Source organism: Mauremys reevesii, linkage group 1, assembly GCF_016161935.1.
Source record: "Mauremys reevesii isolate NIE-2019 linkage group 1, ASM1616193v1, whole genome shotgun sequence".
In the NCBI taxonomy this organism is placed as follows: Eukaryota; Metazoa; Chordata; order Testudines; family Geoemydidae; genus Mauremys; species Mauremys reevesii.
In genome coordinates, this window is record NC_052623.1 from 72,562,893 (window position 1) to 72,579,685 (window position 16,793).

A 16,793-nucleotide genomic window follows, 5' to 3' on the forward strand; every position below is an offset into this window, starting at 1 on the left:
TTCATCAGGGAAAAAGAGTGCTGAGATTATATTTTCTAATACACAGTACACTATCTTCAAAAAGGACGTTACCTAATTTTCACTCTACTTTCTTTCACTATTTACACAAAACTAGTTCACTCACAGACAAAAAAATAAGTGGAATTATTTTATAAACCATGTTTTTTTTTGGTTTTCAGCAGGACATTCTTACAGATTCCAGACATTATAGTACACACACTGGATGTTGCACTTTTCTAAAGCCAGTATGTTATATGCCCAAGAATTTAAAAATGGCTGCCTACAGTTAGGTTTCTAAATCCGCATTAAGATATCTCAGTAAGTGGCTTGTATTTCTAAAATTATAGGCATCCAGCAGCTGACACTGACTTCCAAAGAAAGAAAGGCCTTTTGCCACAGTCTTTTCCAAGACACGCAATCTCTTTTAGAACTATTTAGTTTTGAAAACCAAGCCATTTATTTACCTGCCTACATTTGAGTTTAAGAACCTAATCTCAGGCAACCATTTTTCAACATCTTAGCCCAGATTTTTCACTTAACCTTACTTAAAGATCGTCACTCTTCTAAATACAGTAGTTGGGAAATAGCCTCTTACCAAACATCTATGTTAAATACTACAATTTAAATAACAGAATTCTTAAAATCTTTTATACCTGAATTTGCTTGATATTTTAAAGTTAATACATTAGAATTTATATACAGACAATTTTTACTCTTTTAAATTACTATATTATTTACAGAAGGTTTTAATCTGTGAAAGGAAGCAGCCCATTATTTCAGCATATCATAGGCTTCTGAATTCTTTATTAAAATCCTTTAGAAACTGATCAATTTCTTCTGATGTCTTCATTTCACAGGGGACAAATTCCTAAGGAATTCCACGTTAAACTAAGTAATAGGAAATGGCTGCTCACAGAACTAGATGACTGACCTACAAACCCATTCAAATGAGTATTGCATCATGATTATGACACATTATATTGTGAATACTTCTTCATGAAATATATTTGTATTTCTATGGGATTCTTTCTAGCTGTAACTATTAATCAAATTCTAAACTCAAATTCGCAATAGACAAACCTAGATAACATATCATCATCGATTATTCATATTATTGTATCATCTAGGAGCCGCAGTCATGGACCAGGACTCCACTGTGTAAGGTGCTGAACAAACAGAACAACAAAAACAGTCCCCTCCTTTAAGAACTTACAATCTAAGTACATTGGGGTTACTACACTTTGGAGTTTTTTTTAAATGGGGGATTACGGTAAGTAACAGTATTTTTCACACTTGCTCTCTTTCTAAAATACATGAGCATGTGTTGTATATGATTTTTCAGGGCACCACAAAGGGCCTTCAAAAGGAACAAAGAGAAACTAAAATCAGATGAAGATAACAGATTGTGGCTGCTTCAAAACTGAAAGGACAGTTACCTGTTCCGTAACTGGCATTCAAGATGTGTTGCTCATGTCTATTCCACAGTAGCTGTACGTGCTCGCCACGTGTACCGGTGCCAGAAGTTTTTCCCTCAGCAGTACCCATAGGGGGAGAGCTGCTGGGACCTCTGGAGTGGCGCCACTATAGCGCGCGCTCCCCCCACCCTCAGTTCCTTCTTGCCAGACCAACTCTAACAGTGGGGAAAAATGGCGGGATGTGGAATAGACCTGAGCAACACATCTCGAAGAATGACAGTTACAGAACAGGTAACTGTCCTTTCTTCTTCGAGTGCTTGCTCACGTGTATTCCACAGTAGATGATTACAAGCTGTGTCTGATGGAGGTGGGTAGGAGTTCACAGATTCTCTGGCTGGAGCACAGCACTAGCGAAACCAGCATCATCCCTGGTGTGGGAGATGACTGCATAGTGCGACATGAACATGTGACTGAGGACCAGGTAGCGGCCCTACAGATGTCTTGGATAGGGACATGGGCTACAAAGGCAGCTGACAAGGCCTGAGCTCTCATCCAGTCAGCCCTTATAATAGGTGGTGCAAGAACCCCCGCTAGGTTGTAGCATGTGTGGATGCACAATGTAATCCACCGGGAAAGCCTCTGGGTGGAGATCGGTTGGCCCCTCATGTGCTTGGCCAAATCAACAAAGAGTTGCGAAGACCTGCGGAATGGCTTAGTTTGATCCAGATAAAAGGCCAGAGCCCTGCACATGTCAAGTGTATGGAGGTGGCGCTCCTCGTTAGAGGTATGCGGCTTAGGGCAGAGGACAGGTAGGAAGATGTCCTGGCTCATGTGCAAGATGGAAACAACCTTGAGGAGGAATGTAGGGTATGGGCGGAGCTGAACCTTGTCTTTGTGAAAGACAGTGTACGGGGCGGGAGGGGACTTGAACTTACGTCTCCCACATCCTAGGTGAGTTTTTGAACAATCAGGCTATAGTATCATTCTCACTTTCTTTCTCTGGCCCAATCAACAATTATTTGTTGTCATTCAAAATTGCTATTCATAATCATTTTTTATTGTGATTGTATAATCAAATTGATTTCATGTGGTAAAGTTCTTGATCTTTCAGGTTTCTTTGTTTTTAAATAGAAAAGCATATAACCGAAACCCCATTATGTTAGAAGGTTAAGGCTGTGAACTGGGGAAACACCAGCATTAAGGTTACCCATGAAAATTTTAGAAATAAAATCATCCCCCATTCCTGCATTGACGAGGAATTCCTTCTATGGCTCAGAGAGATAAAAGAGGAAGGTAATGGGAATATTTGATGCAGCACTTGATGGGGCTGAGGGTCTTCCTTTATGGAAGCATTGTTTTTTTTTCTTTGTTAGGTCTGCAAGTCTTCAGTACATCTAGTAAAATGAAGATGACAGCTTGTCTGGCAAAGGTCTGATGCATCAACTGTTTCCTTTTTTATGTGGAGGGTATACTATCCTTAAATGTGGTCTGAGAATCTTTCCATGAGTAAAAAGTGTCATCCCATTTTATAGTTAAAAAGGTCTCAACCCTAAAAAGGAAGAACTTCAACTGTGTTCTGAACCTCGTGGGGAATTCCTGAAGATTGCAGCCATGATGCCCACTTCATCATCAACGCAGTTGCCAGTGATCTTAAGGCAATGTCTGAAGCTTCTATTGCAGCCTGCAATAAGGCTAGTAACACTCACTAGACTTCAACAATCACTTAACTCCTCCCTAAATTCCCAGAGTAACCTGTTCACAAAGTCAGAAACAACAAGAAAACTGAAATCAAAATATTTGGAGAGGTGTGCCTGATAGTTGGCAATCCTTGGCTGAAGACTGGCAAAGGAGTAGCTCTTCCTCTCTAATATGTTTAGTCACTCATGCGCCTTTTCTTTTTGGAGCACTCTGCTGTTCCATACACACACTTTTGAGTGGCACAATAGCTATAGTAGTTTTAAAGACATTCAACAACTAGCACAACCAGTCTCTCCTAATGAGATGTGCATAAGGATGGTCTTCAAATGTGATGAGGGCCCCAAGGAGCCCAGTAGCACTCCAAATGAGGTTCCAATGTAGGGTGATATGTGACATCTATCTACAGCTAGGCACTCAGATGACAGAATTTGCTCAGAAGAGAAAGTCCACGATACACACCTAAACACACTTTAAAACACCTTAAACAAACAATGACACTGCACCTGGGGAGTAGATTGCATCATGGAAAGGGCCTCCCAAATACCATGGGAAAATCTGCTTCAACTGGGGGATGGGGGGGGCCACTGACCATCCTCCCACACTGGAATCCATACTGAGTATCAAACAAGTACAACCCATACTCTATGGGGACCCCATCTTGAAAGAGATATTTCCTAAACCCCCTCTTCAAACAAACCGCCAACCTCATCGTTAAATCAAGACCCCCCACAGAACAGGACCCACCAACTCAAAACAGCACCAGACCCTGCCAAAACAGACGTAAAATCTGCAGACCTGCTACAATGATCAATACCCCACCCCCAACACACCCTTCAAGATTCATGGGTCTTATCGCAACATGTTCTGTACCTCATCCAATGAATCAAATGCCCTAACAACCACCATTTGGATGAAATCAGATAATCACTACACACTCAAATGAATTCTCATAGAAAAGCATAGGTGAACACTTTTCACAAAGCAATCACTCTATTGGGTTTTTCAATAAAAAAAGTGTTGTCAAAGGAAACCTGAACACCACCTTCAAAAAGCGAACCTTGGAACTTAAATTCATAACTCTGTTAGATACCGAGAACCATGGACTTAATAGGGACACTGGTTTTATGGCTCATTACAATAATCTGTAACACAACACACTGCCTGCTACTCTCAACTGGCCACTTCAACTTCTTTTGCATAATAATCTAACCCCCAGCTGCTCACTTTATTTCAAGTGACCACATCCAACATGCATTACGCCTTCTGCTTAACACTCTGTGCAACTTTTATTAAGTTCAGACACTCCACTTTCTTCCTCAGACCTGAAGAAGAGCTCTGTGTAGCTCAAAAGCTTGTTTTTTCCACCACATAAATTGGTCCAATAAAAGATATTATCTCACCCACCTTGTCTCTGTCAGAAATATTGTTGACTGAAGATTAACTAGAAGAAACCCTCCATACGTTAGTCTGAGGCTGATGAGGAGAACAAATACTCATCCTGCAGAGGTGGGGTTGATGAAGCTGGAGTCCTTGAGATTTCTTTATTGACCTCCCTTGTTCTTGCAGTAGATACTCAGTGCCTGCAGTCTGGCAGAGCTCAGTATCATCACAAGAATTCTAACTGCTAAAGATAATAAGACATACTGATAACATTAATTTAGAAAGCTTCGGTGTCACAGTAGATGGTGCCAACATCAGTCCTGATGAAGCTGGCACTGATACACAAAACATCTTTATATGCACTGAAAGCCCAAAAGGCAGTATTGGTGCATTGATGTAAGTAGTCATGAGGATCTGTTCCTTAGTCAGTATATAGGAGCAGTTATTAGATTTTAGGGTAGCCAGAGGGACTATGTTAAAAGCTTGTGCCACCTGTAGATTAGCCTATGTGAGAAGAACTCTTCCCCTTTTTCTTAGAAGATCCTTCAATTGCGGCCTAATCTTATGCTTTCTTGAGGAGGAGTATTGAGTCCTAACTCCTGTCAGATGAGGATTAGGGAGCAGGAACTGCCATGAAGTAAAATGAAGAAGCAGGAGCCTGGGCGCAGGCAGCAATTGGGGCACTCTTGGAAGGGGTCTGCTCTGATCCATGCATGTTTGTTTAGCCAGGTCAGACGCAGATCTCATACAATTATCCACAAGAAATATTTTTAAGAGAGATTCTCTTCCTTTCTGAGTCAGCTTTGAAAAACAGAGCATTTGCTCATGATGTGCTCCCTCACCTAAACAAAATTATTTTGAGTAGCCGTCATTAAAGGGTAAAGCTATCTTGTATAAATGACTATATTTAAAACTGGGAGATTTTTGTTCCACATGAAGATTGAAAACCTGGCATTGGGTTTATCAAAAAAATGGTATCAAAACTATCCTTTACTAAACCATGTCCAGAATTTTAGCAAGCTAGATTAGAGCACTAGAGTAAGGACACTGCAGGGATTCCACCTCAGCCACAAGAGGTAAGAAGGAACTGAGAGGCAGCTGGCCCTGCTCCACCCTTTTATGCCATTAGGGGAGGGGACTGGGGTACAATGCAAGGGTACGATGCATTGGGGACTGGGGTACAATGCAAGGTGCAAGCATGGGCCAATGGACATTACTGGCCACAAAAGATTCTGATCTCCACTGCACGGTGCACATGTGCACCAGGAGTGGAATACAGTAGATAATCACACAAAAAACTAATGATTTTTTCTTGAGTCAGGAGAAAGCAACAGATCAAAGTTTAATTGATATGGTAAGTGTAAAGTCACAGTGTCCCCATCAATTAATACTAGCAAGGATCTCTCGATGTGTAAGGGAACTCCTTAGTAATAGACACACTGCTAAATAAGAGGGAAAGGACCTTTGGCAGGTGCACAGTAGTGGGCTCCAAACATAAATCAACTGTCTAAAGCAGTGATTCTCAACTGGTGGTACACAGAGGTCTTTCAGGACCTACGTCAACTCTGATATTGGCCTGCTTTTACAATAGGCTACATAAGAAGCACTAGCAAAGTCAGTACAAACTAAAATTTCATACAATGACTTGTTTATACTGCTCTATATACTTGAAATGTAAGTACATTTATATTCCATTTTTTTTTAAATTATATGGTAAAAGTGAGAATAAGCAATGTTTCGGTAATAGTGTACTGTGACACCTTTATATCTGTATGCCTGATTTTGTAAGCAAGTAGTTTTTAAGTAAGGTGAAACTTGGGTGCATGCAAGACAATTCAGACTCCTGAAAGAAGTAAAGTAGTCTGAAAGGTTGAGAGACATTAGTCTAAAGGGCCCATCCCTGGATAAGTTAAAGTAATATTCCCCACCTCTCCAGCAGGAATAGTTTAAAACTGTTTAAGACAGTTTTAAACTATTCCTGTATACAGATGAGGAACAAATTGCCAATGCTATGAAGAATCAGCTATTAGTGAATTTGCTAAAGGGATGTTGATGCTGACACTAAAAAATAACTCAGATAAGGCAGACGTAAGCAGGAAATATATCCAGAGGTGAAAGTAAGCCGGTCCGGTCCAGTACGGCGTACCGGCAAGAGCCAGTAAGCTGTGTCAGACTGGACCGGCTTCCGCGGCGGTGATTTAAAGGGCCCAGTGCTCCGCCCTCTGCGGGGATCTCCGGGCCCATTAAAGTGCTGCCGGAGCTCCGGCAGCCGGGCTCAGGTGGGGATTTAAAGGGCCCATAACTTCATGGAATAGATGAGGGAGGAAGCTAACAGATTGGCAAATTCTATTTAAATGGATATTTAATTCATAGTCACACTATTTCAGAAAAAAAAATATTTTACTTAACGCAAAAGATTAATTTCAAAATACATCTTTTATATGGAAGCACCTATCTTTATTAGCAGAAAAAAGGGAGAGCCTATCATCAACATGTCTTGGAGCACCTCTGGTCAGGGAAATTAAAGATTTATGTGGACCTGAAACAGGAGAAATACTAGACAAAAATATACTTATTGTCTCCCCGCCCACGCCCCAAATTAACATTTTTCCATAGGCTAAAGGGAAAAGCACTATTTCAAGTCCTATGTAGTAACTGTTATATTTCTAATGCTTTTATAAGATTCTAATTCAATTACCATATTGATCAAAATATTAATTTGATAAAGGAAGCTGCCATTATTTTTATTTAATTGCCTGTTTATTTGTGAAACTTTCGGCATAATTACAGCCTAATCTTTCCTGATTGTAATATAGCCTGGATTGTATGGTAAAGACATCTGAGTAATGAACTGAATGTTAAATCAATTAACTATAAAACACTGCATTAGCTTATCATTCTGTACCTTCTGGGGGTGCATATAAAAGTGCATAAAGATGACAACAGCTTCTAAGAACTCCAAATACACAGTACACATTACAATTGTATAACACAATATGCTGCTTATCTAAATGCTTTTGGAGAACACTGCAAAGCATAAGCTCATCAACTGGAAGACACAAATGTATATAGTGCATCACTGAAGATTAGTGGCAGAAAATGTTCACAATTCAAATTTCTCAGAGTTATCAAAGCAATGGGCACAAAATACAGAATAACTAAATAGTAGTATCTCCTGCCTTTGTTCAACTATTGACGTGTTCCTTTCACTGAAGGATAGAAAAAAAAAACTGATAGTTTTACCACATGTCCATTATTTTAAGTTCTTGTTTTCCAATATTTAAATTTAAAAGCAGCTTTTCTCCATCTTTTTAATCCCACCATTCACCAAATTTTACGAAACCACTGGTGTTACTAAATTTTAAATATTACCTAATATCTATTGCTGTGGAACACCATTTTTATATTAGTTCTGTGTGTCACATTATCCCATTCTTATTTCATTAGCTATGTAGACTGTAACACTTGCCGTAAAAGACTGTTCTTAACAAAAGCTCTAACAGGGTGCACAGATCTATGTAGAAAATCCAGAGCCTTGATGTGTTCTGCACATATCTGGTAATAAAAACTGAACCCTCTTCCTTTGCTATTTTTGCTTCATCTTTTGGACTACATAACACCTTATAACTATGATAAAGAGCAAAAGCCCCTTGGTGCTGCAATTTTCAACAAATCTCATGAGCTAAGCAGGGTTGGATCTGGTCTGTAGTTGCTTAATAAACAAGTCAATAGAAAACAAGTGCACGTAGAAAGTGTTGGAAATGATTAAATAGGCAAACATCCTTCCTTCTTGGTCAGTATTGCACCTCTACCACAGCACGATATTATGGAGCATTGTCCTGACGGAGGAATCTTCTCCCCCATCAGACGTAAAACAATTTGTTGCATTAAACATCCTATGTCACTTTTCATAGCAGTAAGGAGAAGAAAGGAAATTTTGAGTCAGAATACAGATTTTGTTCTTCCTCTTCACCCAGGAACAGAGGAAAGTAGACACGCATAGCCAGGTTGAGGATCTGGTACCTCCCTCTTGATGATAAAAGCCATTGCTAAGGTGCTGTAAGACATCAGCAGTACATTTTTGATAATCAGGACTGGAGTTATAGCTCTTAGGGTCAATATAGTGTCTCTGAACTAGCACCAACTGATACTGTGTTGGAAATCTGTTCTTCCATTAGCTTTAGATAAAGCTTTTCCACAATTGATCTTCCCTGCTGTTGAAACCAGCATAGATTTTCTCCAACAACCCTCTACCTTACAGTGACCTTCAGAGTACCCCTTACAAGGCAAGGCAAGGCAGGACAGGGATAATAGGTCCTGTGACCTCAAGAAATTATGAAACTTCTGGAAAAGCCATGTGGAATCTCTGTTGGTGCAAAACACAGCTATTCTTATCCAAGATATCAGAGTTCTGATAAACGCTCTTGAGAACAAATTATGTTGTCTTGTTAATAACAGCTTCTAAATCCTGTACTCTGATAGAAATAAACTCCCATGGAAGTTGATTTCTATGACACTCCCAAAAGTAATATTGACTTTTTATTTGGCTCTTGATGGTGTTAAGAAATTCATGTTGTTCCTGAAGAGAATCTGGGCTGTGCAACTACTGGTTTTACAGGCCTCTTTGAGGAAGAGAGTGCTATGATCAGGTCATCTTAGCCTGGGTATATATGAAACCTTTTCTGACCAAGGAAAACATCTTAATTAACACTTGGGAAAACATACTTAAAGATGCAGGCCAAAAAGTAAAGCTGTGTATCAGTAATGTTTTCTGTTCAGGTAAAGCTAAGATATCTCCTTGAGGTGGGGTTATAATGGATACATCCAACCAAGTGGGTATTCACCCACGAAAGCTCAAGCTCCAATACGTCTGTTAGTCTATAAGGTGCCACAGGACTCTTTGCTGCTTTTACAATGTATACATAGTTGTTTTTCAGACCAATTAATGATATATATAAAAAAAACCTTTGGAAATTTTTACTACATTGGAATTTAGTCTCTCCATCCTGAACTGGGGCTTCCATAGGAATCTCAGCTTCCAACTGAATCTTTTCTTTTTCTTCCATTTTTTGAATGCTTGGGCAATAGAAAGAAGATGGAGCAGAGCCCTTGGCCTTGTTCCCTGGGATATCAGTTACACCAATTTGAAGTATATAATATATTGCGGTCTTGATTTTCTGGTGATTTAATCGGTTGTAGAAAGAGAAGGATGAATATAACTGATTTTGGAGTTGCATTTAATTCTAAGCTGGACTGGATCTCTCTCCCTAAAATAAATTCTTCTGATACAGTATTGATCAAAAACTTCAAAATGTCCTATCTTTTCCCCACTATTTGGAGAATCATACCATACGGTGTCAAACCTTTAGTCACACTTATTTGAAAGCTGCAGAGCGTTTTCCTGCAGTATCTACTCTGAATACACCAAAAGGCATGAGAAGCAATCAGCTAGCTGGATATGCCTCTTGTAATTCTTAGCTGGACCAAAAGAGTACCAAGACCCAGAGTAGGATCTATTTTTCCTTTTAAGCTACAAGGCCTCTAATTTTTTTTTTTAAACCATGTTTTACAAGGATTTTTTGAAATTTATTTAAAGAAGGCTCCCAATCTAGAGGATTCTCTGATCTTGAATGACAACAGTGGGCAATAGGGACTTTGACAATAGGGACTGGCATGGCTCCAGCACAACACGTGTAAGCAGCAAATGCATACAAAGCTGTTAAGGTGCTTTCACTTTTTTTATTATTTTATTTAAAAACTTGTCTCTTCTTTAACCAGTCATGAGGGTTGCATCAACTTTTGGGAGAATACATCATAGTACATTTTCTTGTCAGTGGACTAAATCCCCTTCACTGCCACTTCCTCCCAATTTTACCTTTTTTTTCCAGGAGCTTATTTGGAGAATACCAAATAGTGGAGTCTATTCATCCACCATTGGGAAGGGAGGTTTAGGGGTGGAGACCACTTCCTCAACCCTAACCTCCAAGCGATCTGCACGCACTGAGCCCAGTGTCACCAATGCCACTGGTGCCACCTGCTGTTGCTGTGAGGTGGCAGCTGACGAGCGTTGGTAAGGGGGCATTGCCATGACCAGCATTCCCCATGTATCCCAATAAGGACACTAGCCTTGATGCCACTGCTGCACCAAAGTTGGCGCGTCCTTGGAGCCCCAATCTCGCCAGTGGGACCTGGGTAAGGGGCTAAGCCAGCACTCCGTACTGAAGGAGTCCCCTCTGGTGCCCACAGAGGAGCTGTCAATGCCTGGGTGTGCCTGATAACGGCTGCCATCAGAGACCGGTAGCAGGAATGGGATGAGCGATGTCGGTACTGGGGCAAATGGTAGTGGCGCCTGGGAGACCGGAGCGTGGACAGGGAGAGTTCCCATGTGGAACGTGATGGGGAATGTCAGTAAGAGGCCAACCAGCAGGAGGGCAAGCGGTGCCAGTAATATGGAGACCGATGCCGATATTTAGGCAAACCACGCCTTACTGGTGGTGACTGCGATCACAGTGCTGGGGACCGGGGTGAGCCCCAGAGGATCTGGGCTGCAGCTCTGGGGATTTGCAGTGCTGGGGTGGGGAGCGGTGTCTCATCTCAGAGGAATGCTGGAGCTCCGCTAACCCCTGAGGAGTCGTGGCAGCTGGCTTGCCCTCGTGGGGAGCCTTTGCCACATCCTACCGCCCCTGCTGTGTGGACGGCACTGCTGGAAACCTTTGCTCTCTCTGTGGCGGGGAAGCCTGGGTGTGTGCCAGCAGGGGCTTGGGTCCCATAGCGCTCTCTTGGGTTGGTGACGGACCTTGTGAGAGGTTCAGAGCCCCAGTTGGAGACACGTGTACTCACGGCTCTGGAGTGGCTGGGTGGGCTGAACTAGGTCCTTTGCCCGAAGACTCTGGGGCCTTTTTCCCCTGTTGCTGGGAAGCCGTACTTCCGCCCTTTTTCTTAGGCACCGAAGAAATAGAGCAGTGCCAGGGGCAACCCAGTGCCAGGGCTGCACTACACACTGATGCTGAAGTGCTCGCTGATTCTTGGCAGGAGGGCTCGGACGCCGGACCAAGGATGATTCCATTAGGGGAGCTCGGAGACGGATATCCTGCTCCTTCTGAGTTGGCAGCCGAAAGTTCTTACAAATGCGGAACTTCTCCTTGACATGCGATTCATCCAAGCACTTGAGACAGCTGCCATGGGGACCACTAACAGGCATAAGACTGTTACAGTCTGTGCAAGGCTTGAATCAGCTGGACCGCAGCATGCCCAGCCTGGGGCCAAGTCCCACTGGGACACTAGCTATCTACAACTATAACTCTTTAAAAAGCCCTAAGGCTGAATGGCTCTGAACAAGGTGAGAAAAACAGCAAGACACTTGCAAAGCAAGGGAGTGAGGTGCTCCGACTAACCAACACAAGTGGTAAGAAGGAACTGAGAGAGCGCAAGGCCAGCGGCGCTTGATATACTGTGTCATGAGCGCGGCACTCCAGAGGGCATCAAGCTGGCCCTAAAGATACTCCTGAAGCAAAAGTCTCCGTCAACCGTGCACATGGCCATGCACACACCTAGAATGGAATCAACATAAGCAAGCACTTGAAGAAGAACTTAGTGCTGTCCATGCCGGCTCTTAAATCAGCCTATGTCAGTGGGAGAAGTTGTCTCACTGACATAGCTACAACCACTCGCAGGGGCTGGAGTAATTAAGCCAACGGGAGATCTCTCTCCCATCAGCTTACAGCAGCTACACTGGATAGCTTACAGCACCGGAGCTGCACCAGTGTGGCTGCGCTGCTGTAAGCTCTCTAGTGTAGCCAAAGCCAAAGTGAAAAAACAACAACTGGGAGTAGAAAAAGCTGGAAGGCATGTTTTTCTCTTGCAATCTATGAATAAAAGGTAGGTGTAAGGTGATGAAATCTACACATTCTGAAAGCCTGAAGGACTAGAAACAATCAATACACACCAAAAACAAACAATTCAGATCACTAGCTACACTTTTTTTGTTTAATAAATCAATTTTAAATGCAGAATATCTTTTGATGAACTTTTCATAAGCTTTTCTCTTGTGTCCAACAAATTTAAGACATTTTATTTAATAAAAATCTCAAAATGCTGTTGTGCATTTTAATTGAATTTTAATTTCCATCCAAATAGAGCTTGATACAAATCAGAAATTAATCAGCTATTAAATAAGAAATGAATCATTCACCATTTTCTAAGTAATAAAGAAACTGAATAAATTTACCTAAAGCTAAATAATTGCATAAATATATTTGTATAGATTTGGTACATCCCCCTGATTAGCAAAAAGACATCAAATTTAGTGCAAAGGCTACATTTAGCTGCAAATTCACATGTTTAATGGTTATAACAATGAAATTGAACCTTTTTGGGGAATATAACTAAAAAGTACAAATGCAAACAATGATTAAAAAATTAATCAGATTAATAAAACAGTTGTGATTAACTGCAGTTTTAAACACACTGTTAAACAATAATAGAATACTATTTATTTAAATATTTTTAAATATTGGGGGAGAAGTTGTGTGTGTGTTTTGGGGGGGAGCGGGTGTGTTAATTGCACTCTCTCTAAGCAGAGCATGCACCAGCCTGAATGTTTGTTCAGACAGCAGCAGCCACTCGTAGCTCCCACTCCTGACCCAGAGGCAGCAGCACAGACAAGTCCCCCCACCCCAGCTCAGTGGAGACCAGATACACTGGCAGGGAGATGGGGACACCCGAACATCACACACCCCCACTCTGTGCAAAAGACAGGAGGTTCCCGGTCCCGAGCAGCTTGGCCAGAGGTAGTTCCAAGGTAGGGTGAGGGGAGGGTCAGAGCAGTGGCAGCTACAGAGGGCAGCAGAGCAGAGCAATGGGGGGGGGAGGGGCACCCCTGCTCTGGAGATGTCCCCTGAGCCTGCCCACCCCAGGCGGTGGCCCACCCTGCCCACCCCAAAGGCCGGCCTTGCTCCTGAGCCAGCAGCAACTGCAGAGATGCTGCCCCGTTCCCCAACCCCAGCTCATCAATGACCAGGTACACGGGTGGGGGAGGAGAGGGGAGAAGGGGAGAGGTACACCCCAACATCAGCTGCCCCACCCCCACTCTGTGCAGCAGGCAGGAGGTAGGCTCCCGATCCAGAGCAGCTTCACCAGGGCAACTCCCTGGGGGGGAGGGCAGGAGGTGGGAGCAGCAGTGGTACAGGGTGGTGAAGGGAAAGACACCCCTACCCCAGAGGCACACAGCAGCACGCCCTAGAAGTACACAGCAGTACCCCCTGAGCACAGCACCCGGGGGTGCAACTAATGCTTGTTTAAAAAAAAAAAAGGCACATTAATTTGTTTTAAGTTAATCTCATGTGTTAACCACAATTAATTGACAGCCCTTAAAAATCAATTATTTAAACACAGATTTCCTTTCCTGCTCGCTGATTTAAACCATTATTAAACTCGGTGATTTAAATTGCTTTGATTTAAATCAATCCACCCTAGATGCGGCTACTCCAAGCAATCCTTCATTGACAAGTTGAGATTCTACCTCCAAGGAGTTCAAAGTAAGACCTGTTGTAATGATCTACAGATGTTCCCTCAGAAGAAAAATATGCTTTTTATGTCTTTGTAATAAGGATAGCTGCTGTTGAGGGAAAAAGCCACATTCCTTCCAGATAATGGGTAAAATAATCTAGTAAGGTGAGAAACCTACAAGTCAAAAAATATGTGAAGTGAGCTTTGGGGATCTCTGCACTATAAATCTACTTGATGATGCATGAAAGACTCACTAAAATGTGCTTCATAAAGATTTATGCTGTATTGGTATGCCCCACATAAGTAAAATAATATGTTATAGTAAGTGTTTTAAAGAAAATATTGACTTAAAAAAACACTAGTTTTTATTTCTTTCAAATTTTCAATTGATTTAAAAAACAAAAGTAAATTTTCACTTTTTTTTTTTTAATAGTGCCCAAAAGTGTATTAGGTGCTTTTCAGAGAAAGAAAAGGACCTGGGTCTCTGACTTTCTAACTAAGGCTCTAATAATGTAGATTAACTACCACACACAACTGATGTTAAAGTAGTCCTACTGAAATCAACAGGGTAATTTGCATGTGCAAAGTTACTTGTGTATGTTTGAAGGATGAAGTGATAAATTTAGACCTGACAACATGGGTAAGTATAAACAATGGGGAGAGGATGGTAGGAAGAAAGCTACAGAAATATGATCATGTAGTGACAGCTTTGCTAATCTTGATGTTTCAATTGAAAGATTGTATGTTAACAGAGTTATCATTGTGGTTATTGACGTACGTGTTGTGAGCTATGTAAAGCAGCCAGTCCTAAGAAGAGATTTAAACAACAATACTACCAAGCTCTTATATAGTACTTTTCATCCATAGATCTAAAAGCACTTCAATCATCTTTAATCTATTGGTTTTCATTACACCCCTGTGAGGTGGGGAGTATTATTATCCCCATTTTACAGATGGGGAACTGAAGCACAGAAAAGATATGTGACTTCCCCAGTATCACATAGGAAGTCTGCCAAAGAGCAGGGAACTAAAGCAAGGTCTCCCGAGGCCTTGGCTAGTGTCCTAACCACTGGACCATCCTCCCAAGAAACTAGTGGCTTAGTAGACTAGTATTGAGAGAGCATTCCATGCATAGATTGTGGCAACATGGAATGATTACTACCAGTTAAATATTTTTTTTAATTAATACTGAGTTTTCTCTGTATGTTTCAAATGAAGCTTAACATAAACATGGTTCACATTTCAATAGTTTCATTTTCTGTTTAATTGTATGATATAACACATACACATAAAGTATAACTGCACAAGAAATAAATAAAAGTCCTCCATTTATCTGTTTCTTCTTCCACAATCATTTTGCCTACTTTCACACCATCCCTAAATCATGAAATATCTCCTGTGAACTGATCCATCAGTCTGCTACCCACACTCCTTTCAAGATCTGTTTCTACACAACACATCCAAGCTTATGCTTGTACCTAATTAGCAGATCTCACTTTAAACCTAATTACTTGACAGTTATGTTGGACCAATTCATACTAGACCAGACAGCAATACATCTTAGCCCAGAAATAACTGTACAGAAATTGGAATATCACTTACAGTAAACAATTCCACCCAGCTAATTAAAAACACATCTCATTTAAATAGATCATAATTTACTTCTACTCTAAAAAAATCTAAAATATCAACAAGTTATCAAAACAATGTCTGGCTCTACAGCAACCCTGAAGATGCATTATACTCCTAACAAAAAACACACATGAAGCAAAAATCAAAGTGTTACCCCTTGTGGAAAACATGCTTTATATTTTCCAATTTTAATATGTGACCTGTAAAGAATCTTTCCAACACTATGCTCTCAAAGCTATTAAAAATGTTTTATTATCCATCCTGATAGACCAGTGATAATTCAAGCCATGATTCTTAAAATAAGTTCCAAACAATAACGAATACATGCTCGCCACCATACTAATAGGTCAATGACCAATTCAATTCCAACTGGACCCTAGTTCAGTTGTAATGTAATACCAGCAATTATCAGTAGTAAAACAAAATTAGAGAAACATGACACAGCTCTGGTTGTAACAGAGTTTTTAAGAATGTAGAGCTGGATAAAACTAGAAACATTCATAAAGATTCAATGACAATATTCACTCATGTTTAGAAGTAGTACTTTGAGTTTGATTCCATGCAACTGAACTACTACCTATTAGTATGCATAAAATTGTGGCATTCTGTATAAACGTTCACCTCCTTTATACTCCCACAGTATAAAGCTAAAAGATTTTTTCTGATACAAACTTATGCCATGTTAAACTTAAATCAATGGGATTATCTGACCTAACTATAAAAAATATATACATCTGATATTACACTTCAGAATTTAGTACTACATTTTTAAAATAAACATTATATATTATACAATCAGGATTTTCAAGTGTCTTGAAGATCTGTGCATAGGTATTATAGATGCCATGGCTCTAGCTGCTGAACCTTCCCCATCTAAGGATGTGTGTAGCGAGATCTGAGCCACCAGCTTGCCCTTGTCTAACAAGGCCTGGAATTCCTGTCTGGCATCCTCTGGCAACTTGTCTGAGAAATTCAGCAGATTGTCCTACAGGGAGAAGTCATAACCTGGCTAATATGGCTTGTTGGTTAGAAATACAAAATTATAGACCATATGTGAAATAAGTTTTGCTACCATAAAAGTTTCATTTCTTTTCATTTTTGTCCTTTGTCCTTACATGCTCTTTCATTCACTGCCGAAAAAACAAGGAATCCAGTGAGCGA

General features: G+C 40.9%; 1 protein-coding gene across 4 annotated transcripts in view; it reads right to left on the reverse strand.

Annotated features, from left to right (window-relative positions):
• The window catches only part of DIAPH3 (diaphanous related formin 3), a 481,747-nt gene that overhangs the window by 269,712 nt on the left and 195,242 nt on the right, over positions 1 to 16,793 (reverse strand). The window lies entirely within an intron of this gene.